The 21509-nt window shown below is 37.7% G+C and overlaps 1 protein-coding gene across 8 annotated transcripts in view; it reads left to right on the forward strand.

Moving 5' to 3' along the window:
* The first annotated feature begins 382 nt into the window (after positions 1 to 382).
* TENM3 (teneurin transmembrane protein 3) overlaps positions 383 to 21509 on the forward strand; it is a 1816466-nt gene continuing 1795339 nt past the window's right edge. For 4 of the 8 annotated variants that reach the window (XM_036894289.2, XM_057505071.1, XM_036894291.2 and 1 more), the window contains exon 1: positions 383 to 406. The gene's annotated coding sequence lies outside the window, so the exon portion shown is untranslated. The remainder of the gene's footprint in view (positions 407 to 21509) is intronic. The other 4 variants (XM_036894293.2, XM_036894294.2, XM_057505073.1 and 1 more) reach the window with 1 other exon arrangement.

Consider the following 21509-nt stretch of genomic DNA (forward strand, 5'->3'; position numbering starts at 1 on the left):
GTATTTGGTACAAACACAATTCTCTGTGACATCTGTTCTTTAAAACTCCCAGTCTAGGCATTAATTCATGTGCTTCTCATTATAGTCAGTGAGTGGAATGTGCTAGAATCTATGCTCGTGACTTGGATAATGTGCCCTGTAATTTCTGGTTTTGCTCTCAAACATGAAACTCATTAGCTTTTGTGGTTGCAGTGCACATGAATTGAACAGGAAGGCACCTAATTATTACAACCAAGGAGGTGATTTTAATTTTTAAATGAGATCAGAGAAAGTTGTTAAAGTTGCCTTGTAATTGTGTTATGTACAGCAATGTAGCATCTTTTACATAATTTTCTGGATGCCAATAAACAATACGTTTTATTTTAACAGGCAATCTGCTGCCAGAAGTGTGTTTTCCTTCGAAAACGTAAGTGCCTTTTAAGAAATATTATATAAAATTATCATGGTTTCTGATTTATAGCATTGAAGAGCCTATTAATTTTAAAGCCCCGTGGCTGACAGCTGTGTTGTTCAAAGGCAAGGATCTAGAGTATTAATTATCTTAAGTTCTGTATTATTGTTCATGGTGCAGACATTATATATAAAAGACAGATTGGCACATTTTTATATTATGTAAGAGTAACTAATTAACCTGGTGGTTTTAGAAGAAACACCTGTTGAAGAAAAATTCAAGGAACATAGTTCAGTTTGATCCCATTTATTTCAGCTTTGGATAGTTTTGGACAATTTTCAAGGCAATTACCAGCCACTGGTGATATAGCCGCAGGTTTTGTTATTGGTCTTTGTTATTTGTTTTGTTGCTTGGAATTAGAGAATAACTTTGGTCATTCTGAAGGTTAAACATGGTTGTATCTCCACAATAGTATTTGCCAATAAGACTACATATATTCCTTACTTGAATATGTATGTTTAAAAAGTATTAGGTTTAACTATGAGTTAAATTTTATTGCTGACTCCATCCAGTTTTTAAATTTTCAAGAATCATGTGAAGTCTAAAGGTAAACTAAAGGTTAAAGTATAATGTATCTTATACTTTTTTAAGTACCAAGAAATGGTCATATCATGTGCCTGGGCCTCCATTGGCATCTCTCTCTGCATCAGTTAGACTTTTAAAACATGGCAGAGTTATTACTACTGTGTACACAGCATAGGATCTTTTTAAGAAAAGGCATGGCATGCATCTTCAAAAGATGACCTTCAAAGCTTCCATAGACAGCATCAGTCTCTTACTGCTTTTGGTTCCAAGTTCTACCTATTTGTACTTGTTGCTAGAACCATCACTTCTGTGCTTTTATACTTCCAGATGCCACAGTCAGAGAAGCTCATTGTCCTTAGGGCACTTGAACCCTGCTGTGGGTTGTAATAACAGAATAGCTCTCTGTGTAATTATGTTGAGATCAGTAAATTCAATTGAATAACTCTTTTCTCCACCTATTAGTAGTATCTTTATATGGTCTGGATTTATGTGATCAGGCGACATTGACATATTAGCCCATATACAGCTGTTAACCATCATATCAAGTTGTTTAGGTAGCAAAGGAATGCATTTTGAAAAAAATATAAATAAATAAAACACTTCTCCTCTTAAGAGCCCTGAACTGCTATGGTAGGAGGCCAGAAAACTGTTAACTGACCAAGAAGTCTTCTCAAAAGCACCATTAGAAAATTCTTCTGTGTCCTAGTAGGCATTAGCTGGGCTACAATTATAACAAAGTTCTTTTTGTAAGTTTAATCTTAGCTATAGAAACTAGCAGTGTACAAGTTGTCTTAGCCAGTGTTCAGACAACAGTGGCCAAAAACAATCAAAACTAACATCTTCAAATATTTCCCAACTTCCTCTCCCACACTGCTATACAAATGCTTTCTTGAAAATATCATAGTTTTGGGGGTCAATTAAAATTCATTTGTCAACCTAGCTCGAGTTCTTACTGAGAGATCCCTCTGGCATATCTTCATCATTTTTCAAACTGGGTCTCATGATGCCTTTGCTGCCAGACCACTGTAATGATGCTGAAAGTTATTTGTCAGTCTCCTGCTTTCCGCTAGAGTAAGCGTCTTACTGGGTGAACTGAGATAAATGGAGATAAAACCCTGATTGCTCTCTCTGATGAAACTATAATTTTATGGTGCACTTTTTTCTTTCTGTTTCTTCTGTGTATGTAAACTTTGCCTTGGGTGTACTGCCCTGGTAGGGCATTGACATTTTGAAAACAAAGGTGTCACATAGTATCTTGCTAAACTCTGTATAGATGCTGACATTCTGTCCGTGGTGTGCCATGGTGTTGAGGGCACTGCTCCACAGGCGTTTGTGAGCACGAACAACAGCTTTGAGTAGCTCTTTCTGTATCTTAAATGCATGGAATCAGTGCCCACTGTAGCTTCTCTTATCCCTTTCTCTAGGAAAACATCTTTTTTTTCCCAATGCTTTCTCTTAAAGCACTACTGGGTAATTGGATAGCTGAAAAATGGTCCAATAGTTTTCCTAGGCAATGTTTATATGTTAATGAGCTTTTGCAATGGTTTAACCTAAATGCACTGGAATATGATGGGCTCTGTGACATGGGGACTGACTTGAGGCCCACAGTTCTTCCCAGGCAGCCATATAAACTATAACAAGTGAGGGTGCTTCCTCTCCATACTTCCTGTAAAACCTCGACATGACGCAGGACTTCGTTCTTAGTCCCTTCCTCTCTTCCCACCACACTCCCTTTGGAATTTACACAGACATAGATTGATACCCCAGCCTCTTCTGAAAAAGTTGAGCACATTTTCCTCAATATCTATTTTATATCTTCTCTATGCTCTTCTCCAACCCCTTATATTTGATTAGTTCCTTCCAAAATTTTGGATAGTTTATATCTTTATTTGTGTTTCATTTGTCACACATTTTCATACATCTTAGCCAAGCAATTCCATTAAGGTTAGAAGGTATTGTTGCATTGGCATTTTTGGTCAAGAAACTGAAGAAGAGATGGCTGAGCAGAAAAGTCAGAAGAGTGAAGATGGTTTAGTATTAGTGTTTCTGACGTTGAGCCCAGGTATGCAGGAGTTATTCAGTCACATTAAAATATTGTATTTGCTATTTTCCTTCTATGAATTCATTCATACACATGGAAAATAGAAAGAAGCAAGGAAGAACCAAACAGGAGGAACCACACGTGGTAATGTGACTCAGCTCTTGTGCTCACAAGCCAGGCTCTCTTTGAATGAGGATACTCGCCAGGATAAATTCGGTGTTGACAGGGAGCTTGATCAATAAATCAATAGATAGATAGATAAATAAATAAATAAACAGCCAAACATGAAAACGGTTTCCAAATGATAAATGAAATGTTCATGTTTAAATAGAATTCCCTGCTTGAATAATGGAATGTATATATATGACTGCCTCTGTGGCTGTGAGCTTCCTCTATCAGCCCCCTAGGATGAATCCCTACAGGTGACCCAGTAGAAGTGGCTTCCAGATGATACTTTATCATTAGTTCTGCAGATTAATAATCAAGGAAACTCCCTGTACTGATCCTTAATTGGCCATCTTATCTCTGTATTCCTGCAAGCAGTTCAGGGGGCCCTTTCAAGTCCTACTGCTTGAAAATGTGAGACTGTATCTCCAGGCTCTGAGATGTCCTCAGGATACATTGTAAGGCTGTCGACTCAAAAGGTCATCAACCTGCTTTTCTTAATTAGCAAAATGGGCTCCTTTATGCGTAGAAACCAGGCCAGGCAAAGCCTTGGAAGCCCCCACTACCAAGGTCTGTTCAGGGCAAATCTGCAGGAAACCCTCAAGCCTGCATCTGCCCATAGGCCACTCATCCCACAAAGGGTTTGCCTGTTCAGGACACACAGGCTGCGGCTCCTGAACACGTAGCAGAGGAACTGAGAGAATCCAACACACCCGAGAATACTTGGGAACAGAAGTATGGGCCCTACTCAAGTAGTTGCAGGATCAGCTAGTGGTGTTCACTTAAGAGGGCACGAGGCCTTTCAGTGTTTTTGCCCGCCTGCAGTAATATGACTGACCTCTGTGGTCATTGCTTCAGCCATGTTACATGCCTGTCTTTATGCTCTCCAAGACCCGAAGCAGGTGAAGTACAAATAAAGCAAAAATTCAGGATCTCATTATTTCTTTTTCTTAAATGGAATTATAAACTTCGTACCACTCAAATACTCAGATTGTAGCTATAATACTGACCTAGGTGACACAAAATCTGTCACCTGATTTATCAGCATTATTTCTGCCTGTTCACTGAAAGCTCAGAAAGAATAGATTTGCAGAATGAAAATCTGGAGTGTTTTTTAAATACTATAAATACTGTTCTCACTGAGGAAAATGTGTATTTGGAGGCACTAACTCTTAAAAGGAAATGTAAAATTTTCATCAACATAATTTTCTTGAAAATACTCTCCCATCATATCTACCTTTGGTAAACCAAAGGAACTCATTGTTTCTGAAAAACAAACAAATTAAAACATCTCCCATCCCGGTGCCTTTCAGTGTTTTGCATGTGTTTTCCAAACTTGGTTTATGCAGAGACTGGACATCTTCAGACCTGTTTTTCGAGGTCCATGATTTTTTTGTGAGACTTTTATTTTTAAGTATGTGTCTGAATTTCCATTCTCTAACAATCTTAACATGTTGATAATGTTAATGAGATCCTAGTTCTCTACCTTATAAAACTGTGTGCCATGCAGTTTCAAATTGTACTATAAAGAAATCACAGGAAGAGAGACACTGATCATTTAAACAGTATGTTTATGGTAAGTGAAAGCCCTTTGAAGCCCAGAAAGCTGAACTAACCGAAGTTGCACTATAGTTAGAATACAGAAAATTTATTGGGAAAATTAAGTCATTACATGGCAAAGATGCCCAGTATAAAATTCAAGAATGTAATCATTGCAAGTGGCAGTTTAGCTTCATCTAAACAACATCAGTGATAACATATTAGATTAGATTAGATAATGCTGATTTTATGTCTGTAACATAGAAACATAATAGTAAAGTAAAAGTGATTTTTATTAGAAATAGGCACTTGCGTGAATATTTTGCCTGATAGATGGTATCATCATTACCAAGTTTTGAGAAGACCTCGCTTACCATCCAGGCTGTGGGTGGTGTTTGTCTTGGGGCCGTGCCTTTTCCTGGCACTAGTCTCCTCCTATGTATTCAGTTGGCCATTCGGTGTGGACTTTAAATTGTAGCCTACTCCAGAATTTCTGCATAAAATGTGGGCATTTGTTATGGTATATAGAGATATTTCTCAATAAAACATAAATCTCAGCTCCAGTGTCTAGGCATCCAGAAGTGATTTTCCACCAATGATAAGGAACCAAATGAACAAGTGGGCCACTTCACTGTGACTCATGAAGCAGTTTGGAAAATGAGCAAATTCTGAATTAAACTGAGACCAGAGCTTATCAAGATGTGAAGAGCTCTTACATTTATTGCTGAGAGATCTACTTGGAGTATTTCTAGGTCCTTCCTGGCCTTTGGCTGTACTAAAAGGAAACATCTGTAACACTTAGATGTTTTGTAGTGTTATATTCCTTACTAGTAAAGGTTGCACGTGTGCTTCATTTATTGTTTTATACCTGAATAGTGCAATATGTTTTTAACCACCTTGCCTTCAGCAGGCCAATCTACTCCATACCATCTTTCTTGACACTGCTTAAAAAAATCTCTCCAAACATTTTCTTTTTTTTTTTTAACTTGCTTATGTTCCACTGTGTTATTTCCAGAGATCTTATATAGGCTAAGGACGGAGTGACACTGAATGTCAATCTCCCCAAACTCTTGTCCCTTCTCCTCCGCTCCAGAAAGGGTGTCTTACTCACTGACGGTAAAACACAACCTGCTCATTTCAGCCTCTCTTCTATGAATGTTTCTGTGCAGTCTGCATTTATATTATTCTTCTGAACCTCCATTTCAGATAAAGTGCATCTAACTAGTTTTCAACTAGTTTTATTTCCTGATATTTGGAAATAAAGCTTCCCATATTCCTCCAATATGATAATAAATATCTCGGGTGCTGAGTTTCATTTCATAGTCCCTAGAATGGTTTGGCCATATCATAACACAACTTTTTGCTGACTTAATGTTTTACTTTTGATTCTATATTTATTATGTTAAAACTATGAACTTTAAACTGTATTACATTATACATATGCTCTATAATAATATTCTGGAATAAAACCACTGATTTCCTATAAGAAAAAATATATATATTTTTGGGTGGAAGCAAAGTAACTGCATGATACCAGAATATGGGTGTTCCATATATGTAAGTGACTCATTTAGAACTAACTACTAAGCTCTATATAGAAGGTAACAAAACCTCAGTGTTACAGTAAGTAAAAAAAATCTACAAACCTGCAAAAAGATTGTATTATTTGTAGGTATAACTCATGACAACTTCATAAACATTATATAAAACACATACCAAAATCCTGACATGATATGACTCTTTGTCTGAAGGAAAGCTTTTAGAGCACCCTGAAATTTATTCAGGCCTCCCATCTGGATTATTTGAACGTGTAGGAAATGTCAGATTCAGTGAGTCAGTCCAGAATATTGTCTTTGATGGTGATGCAGAAGATAATTTTATAGGCGAGTACAGTTTCCCACTGTGATGTGATGCTGGAAACTCAAAAAGTTTGTTCTTCTAGCAACACCTTTGGGATATCAGCTGCAGCATGTCATGGATTCTCCTGGTTTTGGAGAACAGCAGGGCAGGTGTTCAAGTACCAGACAGGTCCTCAGCATGCTTTATTTCTGTGAGCCTGCAATTGTAGTTCCTCCATTGATATAAATACCCTGCTTCTCAGGGATCACAGATTTTACTACCAAATGATAGTGAGACTGAATGAGAACAATTTTGTTCAGAAAATGGGCTAGAACAGAAATAAAGTTTGCATGCGGTTCAGATGCTTTTAGAGAATGACAGTTGGAAATAATTTTTTAAATATAAGACTTCAAGAAAGCTTTTATGAATTAATTTTATAGTAGCATTTTAAACAGATCATTTGCATAGATGTAAATATACATTCACAGGGACATTGGCTTGTATAATTAGGTTTAGCCCTAGAAAATCTAGAGCATCATCAAAATTCTTACAATTCAACCATAGAATAATGAACATGTATTTATTTGTTTTGCGCATCGGGGACTTTTTTAGTGCATTTAGGCAACAAAATGCATGTTATTTATTTCTTGCTTCTTCAGGAGAATCCGAAGATAAAAGTGCTATTTCAGTAGGCTTTGACCTTTATAATACCTCCTCTAAAAACATCCTTATTAGTAAAATATGATGACGTGCCTTCAGGGTAGAAACAATGAGTATTTATTTAGGAACTGGCTTTTGGCCAAATCTTCAGAACCAAAAGGCAAAAATATTACATACCAGAGCATTTCAATTCCCACACATTTGTGAAAGATACCAGGGTCTACACTACACTTTCAAGAACTCATTTGTCAAAGGCTCACTTGTGCTTGGAGTTATTATAGGCATTTCTGTTCAATCATGAAATGTTAAATAGATATAAATTCTGGTTAACTGTCTTCAGCTAAATAGTTAAAATATAAATGAAAGTATGCGAAGTACCTGAGTCCCTTAAATTTTAAGTGGCTTTTTAAAAGGGGCGAAGTAGTTTAAAGGAAAATAATGTCTATTTCTGAAGTCTGTCTTTAAGACAGAGTGTTGAAAGGTAGCAAGTAATTAAAAAAAAGTTTCTGTTGTCATTCATTATGTTTTCCTGTGGAGAAGGTGTTTGCCACACCTCTCAGCAGAATCACTGTAATTGAATGAGCAGGTATGTTGAATTATGGATGTTGCAACCACGTATAGCTAAAGGGAAGCAATGGCATGATTTTCAAAGCCCTCACCTCTCCTTGAACAAAATGCCAGGGCTGCTTTAGTGCAGGAGAACTCCCATGTGACCTGTTTTTTTCATGACTCTTGGCTGGGCTGGGACGCTGCAGCATTCACATATTAAAAACACTTGTAAGTAATGAGGGATGGCTCAATAAATATTAAATTTCATCTTTCACTTCTCTGCTGCTACTTTTAACATTTAATTTCTATTTGTGTTAAATGTTCCTCTTTACATCCTAAATGTTTTATTAAAGCATTATATGCTCATAAAACAGGCGCCAAACTTTTTTTTCTTAATTTAATTTTTAATAAGTATTATGAACAAGTAGGAACCATATGAATCATCTTGGTATTAAACTTGTCAGCATTAGTTGAATGTACTGTTTTCCTTTGAACTTGGAGACACATTAAGAGTGTTTTTTTAAGACACCGAATTCAATGTACTTAGTATTATAGGTCGTCGGGCATAGCCTTTCCTGCCGTATAACCCCAAGTACCTTAGCTCTGTACCAACCAGTCTGTTCTTGTCAAATGCCTAATAAATAGTTGTTGAATAAGTAATTATTGCCAAAGAGAATCAACTACTGACATGAACCATGGACTTATCTCATACTGTCATAGCTTCTTAAATTCACTATACCTCAGTAATGCAGATAAACGTTTTCAGAAAAGCTGGATGTGTGGATATGAATAAGCTATGTGCAATAAATACAAATATGAGTTTTAAAAATTTGCCTGCTTTAGAAAATGGAAACTATGCGTAGGTATTTGGAGAATGAGGAAAAATAGTTGGAAAAATGTCTGTGGGGCTTCAGGAGCCATTCAGTTTAAGTAAAACAGTTCCACCCAAGAAAGAGAGCAGCCATGCAAGGTCAGAGTTTGCGTGATAGGAAGTCAGATTGGAGAAACAAACACACAACACATAGATGGCCTGTCTGCTGCATACAGGGCATAGCACTAGGGAGAGGGGAGATAACTGTTGAAGATTAGAGAGGATAGGCATAACCAGAGAAAGGCAAGATGTAAGAAAACCCAACATTAATGAAAAGTACAGTGCTCAAAATTCACTGCTGAGAGATTTGGGTAGAACTCTCTGGAAGCTAGAGGTGTGGGAGCAATATATATGAGATAATGGATATGAAAATGCTGTGTAAACTGCCAGATGATGTAAAAATGTGAGATGCGATCATTATGTAGCTCGCTAGAAAGAAGTCAACAGTTTTCTGGCTAGTGCTTTTGAAAATTATTTATGCATTAGCTTTAGGAGATGGAGGTCCTCAGATCCAATCACCAGTTGCTATCTGGGATAGCAAACGGAACACGACTCAGAAATTGTTAATAAGCATTTATATTTTCTTAGTATTAGGCCTTCAGGGTTCATAATATTTACACTGACTAATAACAGGAGTTCATATATTAGTCATAATTCTAATAATTTATTTACAAACCATGTTTCCACAATCACTGCTACACATGGTAGTCAGGTTTCTCGACCTGCTATAGGGCTGGTTCACACTGTGTATGTAACCACTGTATTGTATATATGTCAGTAGTGGTCACCAAGCTTTCTGAAACTCTCTTAGTCAAAACACTTTAAGAATGCATACTCAACATATTGGTATATATTTACAAATCGATTGCATGTATATTGTATTAATATATTTTCTTATAAAATATTCATAAACATAGTCAAAAAGGATGAGCTTAAAAATATAAATTTTGCTGTTCTTACTATATTCTATGAATTGTCTCATACCTGGAGTTCTGGGTCAACATCTCCCATTGGTGACTGCTGATTTGCATTGTACCCCAGCATGTAACCATCATTTGTAGTAATAAGGTACGGCCATTAGAACACCTATTTTCATTTATTGCTTGGGAGACATAAAAGATATATCTTTATGTAGCATTCTTGACAAACATACTATTTCCTCTAGACATTCCTATTGGCTAGGTGACGACATAGAGTCTATTTCACCTGGTAGCCAAGTCTGTGGCTTCAGGCCAGCCCCCCAGCAAGGTGGGCTTGAGGGCAAACACACAATGAGTGGAGGTCAGCGGAATCTTTAAGTCTCAGCAGGAGCCAGCGGCACTTGTAAGACACCCTAAGTCTGTGTGCGAACCCCACATGGAGCCAGCCAGCCGCATCCATTGGTCCCTCCTCACCCGCAGGGGATCTGTTCCAAGACCCCGAGGGATGCCTGAAACTGCTGATAGTTCTGAATCATATTTATATAGATAGATATATGGTAAATATATACATTTATATACACTATTGTTTTTCCCTCTACATACACAGGTATGATAAAGTTTAACTTACAAATTAGGCACCGTAAGTGATGGATAATAATAAAATAGAACAATTGTAAGAATACACCGTGACAGGGGTTCTGTGAATGAGGCCTCTCTCTCTCGGAATACTTTATGGCGCTGCACTCGCCCTTTTCTAGGGATGGTGCGAGGTGATGAAACGCCTGCTGATGAGGTGAATGACGCAGGAGCGCCGGGTGACTATTGCCCGTCTGACATTCTGTAGGAGGAGCATCTGCTTCCAAACGATGGTTTCATGGAAAGTGAAACCACAGATAAGGGGCAGAGGAGGGGGCTACTGGGTTAAGGATTCACCCGGTCAAGTCCTTGGCACCACATCTGAACTTGTTCCTGTTCAGATTTTGCATTTTAGCAGCTTAGGTCCTTAATTCTTCCATCATCCCTCTTTAGGAAAGGAGCTCAGGGGAACTCTCCGTCTTTACATTTTAGGCTGCTCCGACCGTCTACCAGTGCTTTGCATGGGCGCTCCTGCCCTGCGGGCTCCTAACTCCCTGCATCTTGATACCTCGGGTAGCCCTAGCTCGGAGGCTGTGTGATTGAAATACATCGTCGTTGCCTGTACGCTATGATTCAGAGCATGTGCTTCAGTGTCTGTTCTTTACTGATTTATATACATCTCTCTCTCTCACACACACACACACACACAGATTGATTACATATCATATATACACGTATATGCACACATGTATATATATATATTCATGCATGTGTGCATATATGTATACACACCCATACATGTATATATATTTTTCATTCAAACTCTAAAGAGAACTGTTTCTTTCTCGGGAACTAGTAAGGAGTATAATTTAAAAATGAGCAGTATCTGAGGATCTAATGTAAAACGTGGTGACCGTATTGCATAATTGGTATTTGCTGATAGTAGAACCTAAATGTTCCATGGTGGATATGTTTTTAGCTACTTGGGGGGATTTTTTCACAGTGTATATGTATTTCAAATCACCACAATGTACACCTTAAAACATTTTACAATTTTAAATGTCAATTATACCTCAATGAAACTGAAATTAACTAAAATAAAAACTAGGACTGTCTTTACAATTTGGAGAAAGCAGGGTAGGGAAATCCATCAGTTGGTAACTAACTAGACGTGTTCATGTGGAGCATGAAGCCAGAGTGAGTAGAAATGATATGCATTGTAAGAGAGGCCATTTAATTAATGTCTAAAGGCAAAGTAGGGCTGGGAAACTAGGGGGTAGGTATGGAACCTGAGGTGTGGGAGACGGAGCCTGCCTGGGAGAGCCATCCATGCCAGGTGGCCAGGTAGTTTCAGAGTCTAGAAGCAGGATTCATATAGATTTACCCCAGGCAGTGATTACTGTAGTCATTTTGTTGTATATTACATCTCATTATTTATAACAGGAAGCTTGTATCTTTTGACCAGCTTCATCCAGTTCCCCAACCCCCACCTCTATCACCACACATAATCTCATCTTTTTTTTTCTATGAGGGTTTTTGTTTTGTATTGTACATGTAAGTGAGATAATGCAGTACTGTCTTTCTCTGACTTATTTAACTTAAGGTAACACCGTCAGGTTCTACCGTTGTTGTAAATGTCAGTCCTTATTTTTTATGGCTGAATAACAGCCCATGAAGGTTATACCGCCTCCTCTTTGTCCATTCATCCACTGATGGACACTCAGTCGGCTTCCACATCTTGTGACTGATGCTGCCGCGGACACGGGCGTAGAGTTAACTCCTCATCACAGTGCTTTCCATTTCCTTGAGACATATTCCCAGATGAAGGATTTCTGGGTCATATGGTAGTTCCATTTTTATGTTTTTGTAATATCTCCATGCAGCTGCACCATTTACATTCCCACCAATAGGGCAGGAGGGTTCCCTTTGCTCCACCTCCTTGCTGGCATTTATCTCCTGTCTTTCTGATGATGACCATTGTAACAGGTGTGAAGTGACACCTCATTGTGGTTTTGATTTGCATTTACCTGATCATTATTGATGGTCACCTTTTCAGTGTGCCCTTTGGCCATTTGTATCCCTGCTTTGGAAAATTCCTATTCAGGGTCCTTTGTCTATTTTTTAATTCAACTGTTTGTTTTGCTCTTGAATTGTATGAGGTGTTTTTTTTTTAATGTATTTAGATATTAGCCCCTTATCAGATATACAGTTTGTAGGGTCTTTTCCTCATCCCACAGGTTGTGTTTTCCTTTTGTGAGTTCTTCTGTGGTGCAGAGGCCATCTGTTTCTTTCTGGGTCATGCTGCCTTCCTTACGAGAACGGGGCCAGCAGGACCAAGTACCAAGCCGGGGGTCCTGCTATAGTGGAGAGGAGATCGACCTACTGAAAATTTCTGGGAGCTGCTCCTAGTTTGCAGACAGTGACCATTTCTAATCTTGGAATTATCAGCCGGAATAAAGCTGCTCTGGATTATGAATCCCAGGATTTTTGAGAGGGAGGAATTCCTAACAGAGCTGGAAATGAGATTTCCTCAAGTCTGCAGGAAGGAACTGTGTGCGCACAGCACCTGCTCCTGCCCGGGCTGCCGCCACCCCTTCCTTCCCAGTCCATGTAGCTTCTGTCTTATTGAACCCGTGACATCCTCACTGCTTTTTCACCACTTTGATGGGGGCGTTTTTTTTTTTTCGTATCTTGTGACCAGGAAAGAAATGCAAACACTGAAAGAGTCTCCAAGGAGACTGTTCAAGAACTGAGTCAGGAAATTGCTTCACCAGCTTTCTCTGCTGTTGCATTCTAGGAAGCAAGAACTCCTAGTCCCCTCTCAGGCTCTGCATTGTAACAACTTCAGATACAGTCAATTCAAAACAAACTCGATTTGTAAGAATTTTTTTATATGCTTCCGTGAGCTATTATTTCCATGTTTCTTTGAACATCCTCCTGCTTAAAGTTTAAATGTAGCTCAAACATATAATTTCTAGACCTTGACTCTATCAATCTCCTGGCTTTCCTGCTAAAAGGAAAACCATCAAACCATCCCATACATTAAACCAGTAACCCTAGGAAACACAAAATATAGTAGAAGTAAATGACAGGCAATGCCTGTTTTATAGCCTGTCATTTAATGCCTTAACTACAGTATGCACTCATTTAAAGATACTACTTTGCTCTAGCAGACAATAAAAGCAACTGAGTAGTTATTTGATTATTGCCAAATGCACTGATCCCATCACAGTGATTTAAGGAGACACACTGCAATCTGTTACTAGCTGCGTTTATTTTTTACACACTTGAGGGAAGTGGTCAATATTGATGCAGTGAAAGCATCATTAGACATGACTAACTAGCTGGGAAAAAACAAGAACAAATGGAGAGGGATGACCAAATAACCACGCAAAACAAAGTGGTGAATGTGAAGTAAATCAAAATTTGTTCATTTGGGGCCTATGCATGAGATCTACCCCAATAGCTTGTAAATAAGATAAATGAGATTCCTCTGTTGCTTATAAAGTAATAATTGTTTTGTTGTTTATATTTGTTTCATTATCTATTGCTACTTACATGAATCTTCAAAGCAAAGAATGCCCAGTAGAGATTTTGTCTACATAAATCAGCCAAACTGGTGCTAAATTGTGTCCTGAACTGTGACTTAAATAAAATAATCTCTTCATGTATGTCAGGAAGACAGGATGTGATGGTCAGGGCTAGAGGTGTGCGACAGGTTTTCTAACATCCTTAAGAGGATGCCATCCTTGGCTGTGGCTGATGGTGGCAAGGAGTGAAGGGGTAGGTGGCAGAGGGTGACAATGCCTTATGAACTGCTGCTTCCTCACCTCATCCTCGACATGGGCAGATTTGCCCTTCATTAGTTTGTGCATCAGTCTCTCCATTGACTCAGCAAATGCACATTGAATCCATTCCATATCCCAACTGTGTTGTTAGACATGTCCTGTATTCAGTAAAGTGTGCATTTCTCTACACAGCGTTTAGGTTGCCGTTTCCTCAGTCTGATGGGTTAAAATGTCTGTTACCACCCCACATAATTCTGTCTCCCTCTCTTTTTGCACAAAGCCATCTTTGAGGCTGAAAACTGAACATGCCTTTATAAGAAACTCAGCATCGTAGGACCTATGAATAATTAATTTACAGAATATTGATTTCAGCTTTGGTAGATAGCGAGTTTTAGAAAGGATTCTCTCTGTTAGGAGTTTCTTTTTTTTTTTAAGAAAAAAGAAATTCATGTCAAATACTACAAACTACTGTGAGCCGTGTAAACAAAAAATATGGAATTAACTTTTCTTGTTACATACAAGAATGTCATATATTATTTGGCCAGCATAATTGATATAATTCTTTTCTAATGATACTGATATGTTATCAAAACAATGCAAAGAGATTAAACCCACTTGCCTTCTTCCTGGCACCCTGTGCATATCTATGGTAACAGATCTTTGATATGCCATTGTGAGATGAAGCCAATTCAGGTAAATAATGGAAATCAGTGTGTACAGATCACTCTAAGCATCAACTTGTTAGGGAATTGCTGGTATCATTGGATTGTGAAAAAGTCACTTGAAAGTACTGGCTGAATATGTCAGCCTTGGAATGGTTTTAAATACAAACCTTTTTGATTTATTCAAAGCATCAGGATTCCACTGTGAATAGCAACCTATTCAAACCTTCATTTTAGAAATACTGTATCCTTGACAAGGAGCTTTTATCATCCTTAGTCACATTCTTTTTAAATGGCATCCATTTGGTCATAAAAATTACCTAATATAAAAAAGGATTGTCCTAGATTATAAAACTATTTTAAACCTTTTCATTAGGAAATTAAGATATAACATAGGTTTATTTTCCACTTAAGCCTTTAATGATAACCTCATTCATCAAAAATATACCTTTGTTTTAGCTAAGGATGCATCAGGTTATATTAGACATTTTGGGAAATTTATTCCTATTTTCATTTTAGTTTCAATGATCACTTATTTATAAGCCATTATATTGAATTAAGATAAAGTCTAAATTAAAAACAAATCAGTTGTCCTACCTCACATGTAGGTATTGGTTGCCCATTTGATACCTATTTGTACGTTTTAAGTCATTTGTTCTTCACTAATACAATCAGGTAGTTTATCAGAGAATCAGCTAAAACACATCCATCAGAAATTCACCCCATGTAGACATCTACTTAAGTCACTGTCACTTGAGACAACCCAAGACCATTAAAAAGTAACGGTTGGGGAAAATTACATTGTGCTTTTATAATCATTCTTTATGTAACTCACATTGAAAAGTGAGCTTTTAAAGTGGCAGTAATGCTTTTAATAGTAATCAATTAGATTCCATCATAGTAAACTCAGTGTCAAACTTGGATTGTTACATTGATAAAAGCAAGGAAACCTTTCCTTGACTCTTTAAGATGAAAATCACAATAAGCAGGTACCGTTTCTCCTGCTGGATGTTGTCTAGGACAACCGCAGGAGCTCTCAGTGTGGCCAGCCTTTCACCTGAATTGAAGTCTTGAGCTACATACATGGCGGGTCCCTCTCACGCCTGCGACCTCATTACCTGGGTGGGCTTCCTGCCATGCCTGGGCTCAGCGTGAGCGTCTTCTACGACCTGTTCCTCCACCCTGCCAAGACCGAGTCGTTGGAACTGGCGCTTAACGAAGACACCAAGTGCCTTCCCTACTCCACATCTTGCTGTTATTTTAAATTACCTGACATGTGCAGACTTTAACCGTCATTTTGCCTTCCACTGTTGCAATCCCATACGTCTTGAATAACACAACTCCGCACCTCTTGGCTGGTTCCCTTGTGAGGCTGCAAACATTACCCGCAGTCTCTCGAGGAGAACACATCTGATTTTTAGTGTGAGGCACTGCACTGTTTTAAATGTGTCATGTCATTGAATCCTCATAAAAGTGTATGAGGTAAGAGCCATCATTAGCCCCAATTACCAGATAAGAAAAGTGAGGCTTAGTAAAGTTACATAACTTGTTGAAAGTGGCATGTGCTTTGAAGAAGCAGGATTCTGATCTTGACTCTGAAACTAGGGCCTGGGTTTTTAACCAGTTTACTAAAAACAGCCTCCCTGTACAGGAAACGCCATTGTTTATGTGACTTTACTTTTCAATTATAAAAATAAATTTTGTATAATGGAAAAATTCTGCTAATTCTAGCCAATATTTATGTATGAAGTGAGGCTCCACTAACAGATTATTTAATACCCTTTCTCCCCTGAAAAATTATGTCTGTGGAAAGTCACTTGGAATATGAATGAGTAAACTTGACAGATACATCAATAGAAATAGAACTTAGTTATTAAAAGTGGAGAAAGTACTATAAGCATCTCAGGAAAAGAAAACAGAGGGAAAACTCAGAAAAGAAAGGACTTATTAGGGTGTCACGAGCTGAGGTACCTGGAACAAAGCTTCAGCTAAGAATCCTAAAGGAATAGAACAAAAGCATTAATAGTATTATTATTCAAAATAAGTCTACCATATTAATTATGGTACCGAAATTGCCTGTTCACTTTGCATTTTAATTTTTAAATTTTACTTTTCTGTACTAACTATATAACTTATCTGGGACTTTTAAAATCACTCTTTATAATTCATATTTTATTTATGAGCAAAATTATAAGGTCAAAATTACATTACAGTATCTGAATATTAAGAGATAATAGTGTATTTCCATCTATTTATTTGTATTTTTATCAGGGATGATACTCACAAAAGATTAAAAACAGTACCCTATGAACAACTGTTCAAATAGTAGTGTACAGAAAATTCTATATCTTATGAATATGTTTCTTTTCCTAATCCCATGCTAACCAATTGTGTATGTATAATATTCCTATAAACTTAGAGATCAAAAACCAAAAAAAAAAAAAATGTACTGAACTTGTAATTTACCTTTAGTTTTACAGCAAATGAATCCAAAGTTTAAGGTTAAATTATTTTCTTGTGATATACTTACAGCCAGAAGTAAGATTTACTGCTAAATAATTTATATATATGTATGTGTATGTGTATGTTCATATACTCATACATATATATGCATGTGTGTATACAGGTTTTTTAAAAATGCACATTTAATCTTAAATTTCATGTAAAATTGAAAGATTGAACTAGAAGTTCTGTATGATCTATTTCCTTTTAAAACAGTTTTTGTGATTAAAAAGAAATCTTCAGGAATAGTGTAAATACTGAAGTTTCTGGAAAAAGTTGACTAAATACAAATAAATACTTGAAAAATAAAGGAGCTTGAGAGAGAGGTAACAGTTTGAAATGAATGGATTCTGTTTCACTTAATGCTTTTGAGGTCAGTGTACTGTTATGGGCTTGCTGGGCTTTCCTCACTCTCAGCTCTCAGAGCTGGGGGAAGCATTAGGAAAAGCTCAGCTCCAAAATATGTGAATGCCACCTAGTGAAGAATCCTTCACACTGAAGCACATGACCCCTCAAGTCAAAATAGCTGTCAAAAGAGTTATTTCTAACTGAAATAGTCACGTGCCTCAGATGCCAGCTATACAGAGATGGATGCAAGTAGTGCCTGTCTGTGCAGACCTCACAGACAAATGCAGACAGTGAAGAAGAGCGACGGGAGAGGAGTGTTTCAAAGTTTCCAATGAGACTATTTGTTTAATTTTTAGATTTCAATAGAATTAACGCAGTGGTTCTCAGACTTTAATATACATCAGAATCACCTGCAGGTCTTAGCAAAACACATCCATTGCTCCCCAACCTCAAAGTTTCTGGTGTTGGAGAAGCCTGAGAATCTGCATTTCTAAGTCTCCAGCTAATGATGATGCTGGTCTTAGGGAACCTACTTTGGGAAGCATTGTTCTAAAGTTTATCTCAAAGGTTGCATTAATTCTTGAATCGGGAATAGAGATACCACAAAAACCTAAATCAAGTCATGAATTTATTTTCTATCATGCTGACAGGTTTGAGGGCTTTTTGATGATACAGTGACTCAGTCGAATATGTAAATTTCCCAAAGCTTTAGAATACCATCATTTCAACATTATTAAAAAAAGTTGTTGCTATCTTTTAGTATACATTCTCAAAGCTGTAATACAGGTGATGGGTTACCACCATCCACCCTTCTGTGTTCTGTCTTAGGGACCCATTTTTTATTAACTTCATTTTTATTATATTGCTTTTGAGGTGTTAATTATTGACTGTATGCCATACAGGAAAAACTGCATTCTTACAGATGAAAGATAGAGTTGGTGGACAGTTTCATGATCCTGTTCAGACCATCTTACAGTAGAAATATTTGAAAAGTTGTCCCTCATGAATGGAGACTTTGTTCATTGTAACTTAATTTATTTCGGAAGCATATCTTCTCAGTTTCTTTCTTGTTCTTCCTTCGGCTCTCCTCTCGACAACATAAATCCTTAGAGATTAACCCCATGGAGTACTTGCTACTTTTTTTCCTGAAGAAAAACCAAAGAGGTTAGTAACCCTTGTGACTGATCAGTGTTGTTCAATCTAACAGTTGAATGTAGGAAGTGTCACACAGGCACCTACATTCTGACGAGCATTCTGCCACTACTTTTAATAAATAGTAATGCTTCCTCCATTGCAGGGCAAACTGTGTTAGCTCTGAGGATTCAGAGATGAATAAAGGATCCTGCTTTGGAGGCACTCAGTGGGTGCCAAGGGGTACACAGGCCAGCAGATCAGTCCAACGCAAGGTGCACAGTGTTGTCTCATAAAGATACACAGCAGACAGGGATAGCTCAAGGAAGCGGGGATGTCCCACACATGGGAATCAGGGAAGGCTTCCAAAAAAGGCTGCATTTGAGCAGGCTCTTAAAAGTGAGTAGGGATATTTTGGCCTATAAGGAGAAAGGGTGCTCCAGACAGACAGAAAAATATATGCAACCCCATTTAGTAACTGGAAAAAAATCACCCCAACCATCAACCTAATTTTGGGATTAGATATATATGCCTAAAATCCCATGTATCAATAAATCATAGCTACTTATTTTATTGGTATTATATTTTACAGAAGAATGAAGCTAATTTGAAAGAAGTATATATCAGTATTAAAAATCATGGATACATTAGCTGGAAAATTCAAGCAAAAGGAAATTTTTCTTTTTCTTTCTTTTTTTTGGGGGGAGACCAAGGCAGAGGCTTTTATTTAGAGAGAAAAATGAAAGGACAGAGCTCCTGGCTCAGGCCAGGAGGGGACAAGAAAGCCCCAGGGTGGTGCCTTGTCTAGGGGTTTATAGGCAGTTGAGAGACAAAGGCTAGGGATGCACACCTGCTAAGTGGTTCCAAAATGTTTATCTTTGAAGAAACATTAGGTTTCTTATCAGTCTTCCTGGTTATTTACAAGAATTTTACTGCTCTGATTCCCTCCCAGGATAGCAGCTTCCTAGTCTGGGAGCATATCACTCAAGGCTGCCTATTTTGCTCCCAAGGTGGGCTGAGTTATTGTCTGTTTGTTAAAAGAGTATGTTAAGAAAGTTACTTTTTAACAAACTGGGCTTTAAAAACGCAATCTAATTTTCAAGAGGGAAATTTTTCTTAAAGAGAAATAGAAGAGAAAGCTCCACAGAGGAAATGAGTCTAATTAGATCTTGCAGAACACTGATGATCTGAGCGCAGGCTCATGTCTGATGGTGGGGGGAGATTTGCAAGGAACCAAGGGTAAGGTCATGGGTGTTTCCTGTTCCTGAATTTTTTTAGAATGCACATCAGTGCAAATAATTGTGTGTGTGCGTGTATCTCATAAATTATATTAAATATTATAAATTAGTTTTTACTTAAACATAGAATGCATATATATTAAATATTTCCTATACATTAAATATATGCTATATATTAAGTATGTAGCCTTATATATGACATATATTTAAAATCCTCATATTTTTCTGTACATAAATTAAAATTGTTTGTTTTGGATTTTTGGTTTATAAAGGGCCAATCTCACCATAAATCCTTTGACATTTATATTTTCACATGGTATGATGTTTATGATATTGGCAATCAGGAATGATTGCCACTCCAACTTCTGTTAGTTATTTGTTGTTGTTTTTTAAACAAAAACAAGTTCCTGTCTCTCATCACCCAAAATGATAAGCATTTTTTTAAGCTGTCATAGAAAAAATAAACAAGACAAATCCTGCATAATGGTAAAGGAAGCCTTTCTGTATATATTCCAAAAAACTGTTAAATGCCTTTCGTGTTGCGGATGCTGTGGCCAGCTTCCTTTCTTAATCACTGAAGGTGAATTAGCTGGCCACAGGCCTGGAGGGCTGGCAGGTAGAAAGTGGCCGCATGGCAGGCCGCCTGTACCTGCTCTGTGCCAGTAAGCTAAGGTCCAGTGTTCCTGAACAAAGAGACGAATGTGTCCCGATCGCTTTGTGCCATCCAGACCACGTCTCCTGCATGAACACTTAATTAGAAGTTTATCATCCTTGCTATTTGTTCTGCAAGCCCCTGTCTGTAAAAATGAGGGCTGTGTTTAAGTGAAAGAGATAATTACTAAAATGGAATTTATATTTGACTATTTCACTTTGCCTTCTCCCACTCTGCTTTGAAGGTGGCAATAAAACCAAGTTATACTGTCTTCCTGAATTACTTTTTAATTAATTTTGTATTTTAAATTTACTACCTGTCTCTCCTTCTCCTAGAGTTTAAAGCCCTCTCCTTACATCAGCTTCTCATAGAATCCACATGAGTCAGGAAGGTGGCGATAGCACTAACCAGGAAAAGAAATAATACCAATTAAGGTGAAGTAGTGTTCATGCCTTGAAGAAATCTGTGTTAAGCTGAGAGGTAGTTAGGAAGCTTGCTTCCTAGCCCATAGGTGAGGAAAATGGATTGACAGTGACTGAGAATATTTCAAACAGTTCAGTGCAAGTAAAATTGCTTCACTTTACTTTTATGTGTCCTGAGAGTAACAGGGTCAACATGAATAGTTATTTACTGGTGTGTTTTAGGAAAATGTCCATATACATTCTGTGTGAACGAGAGTTAATTGCTTTGGGAATGAGAGCGAGATCAAATTTGTAAGAAATGAAAGGAATCCTAAATATTTTTTAAATTGGCCTGGATCCTTGCAATGCCACTATCCAAAACACACACGCACACACACACACACACACATGAAGCTGTTGTGTTGGACCTTGTAACATCTGAAACTAGAAAAAATGTGTCAAACTCAGCTCTTGTGTCTGGAGACCCTGGGATCCCCTAATAATGTCTCCCTTCACCATCCTTGAACCATCCTCTTACTCGCTAAAATAGAAAACCCTCTTCCAAGCTTGAGAAGCCAACAGTAGAGGATCAGAGTACTACTTCAGAGAATGAAGGACATAATTCTAATTAGCTTAGCTGCCTTGACCTAC

Source organism: Manis pentadactyla, chromosome 7 (assembly GCF_030020395.1).
Source record: "Manis pentadactyla isolate mManPen7 chromosome 7, mManPen7.hap1, whole genome shotgun sequence".
Lineage (NCBI taxonomy): Eukaryota > Metazoa > Chordata > Mammalia > Pholidota > Manidae > Manis > Manis pentadactyla.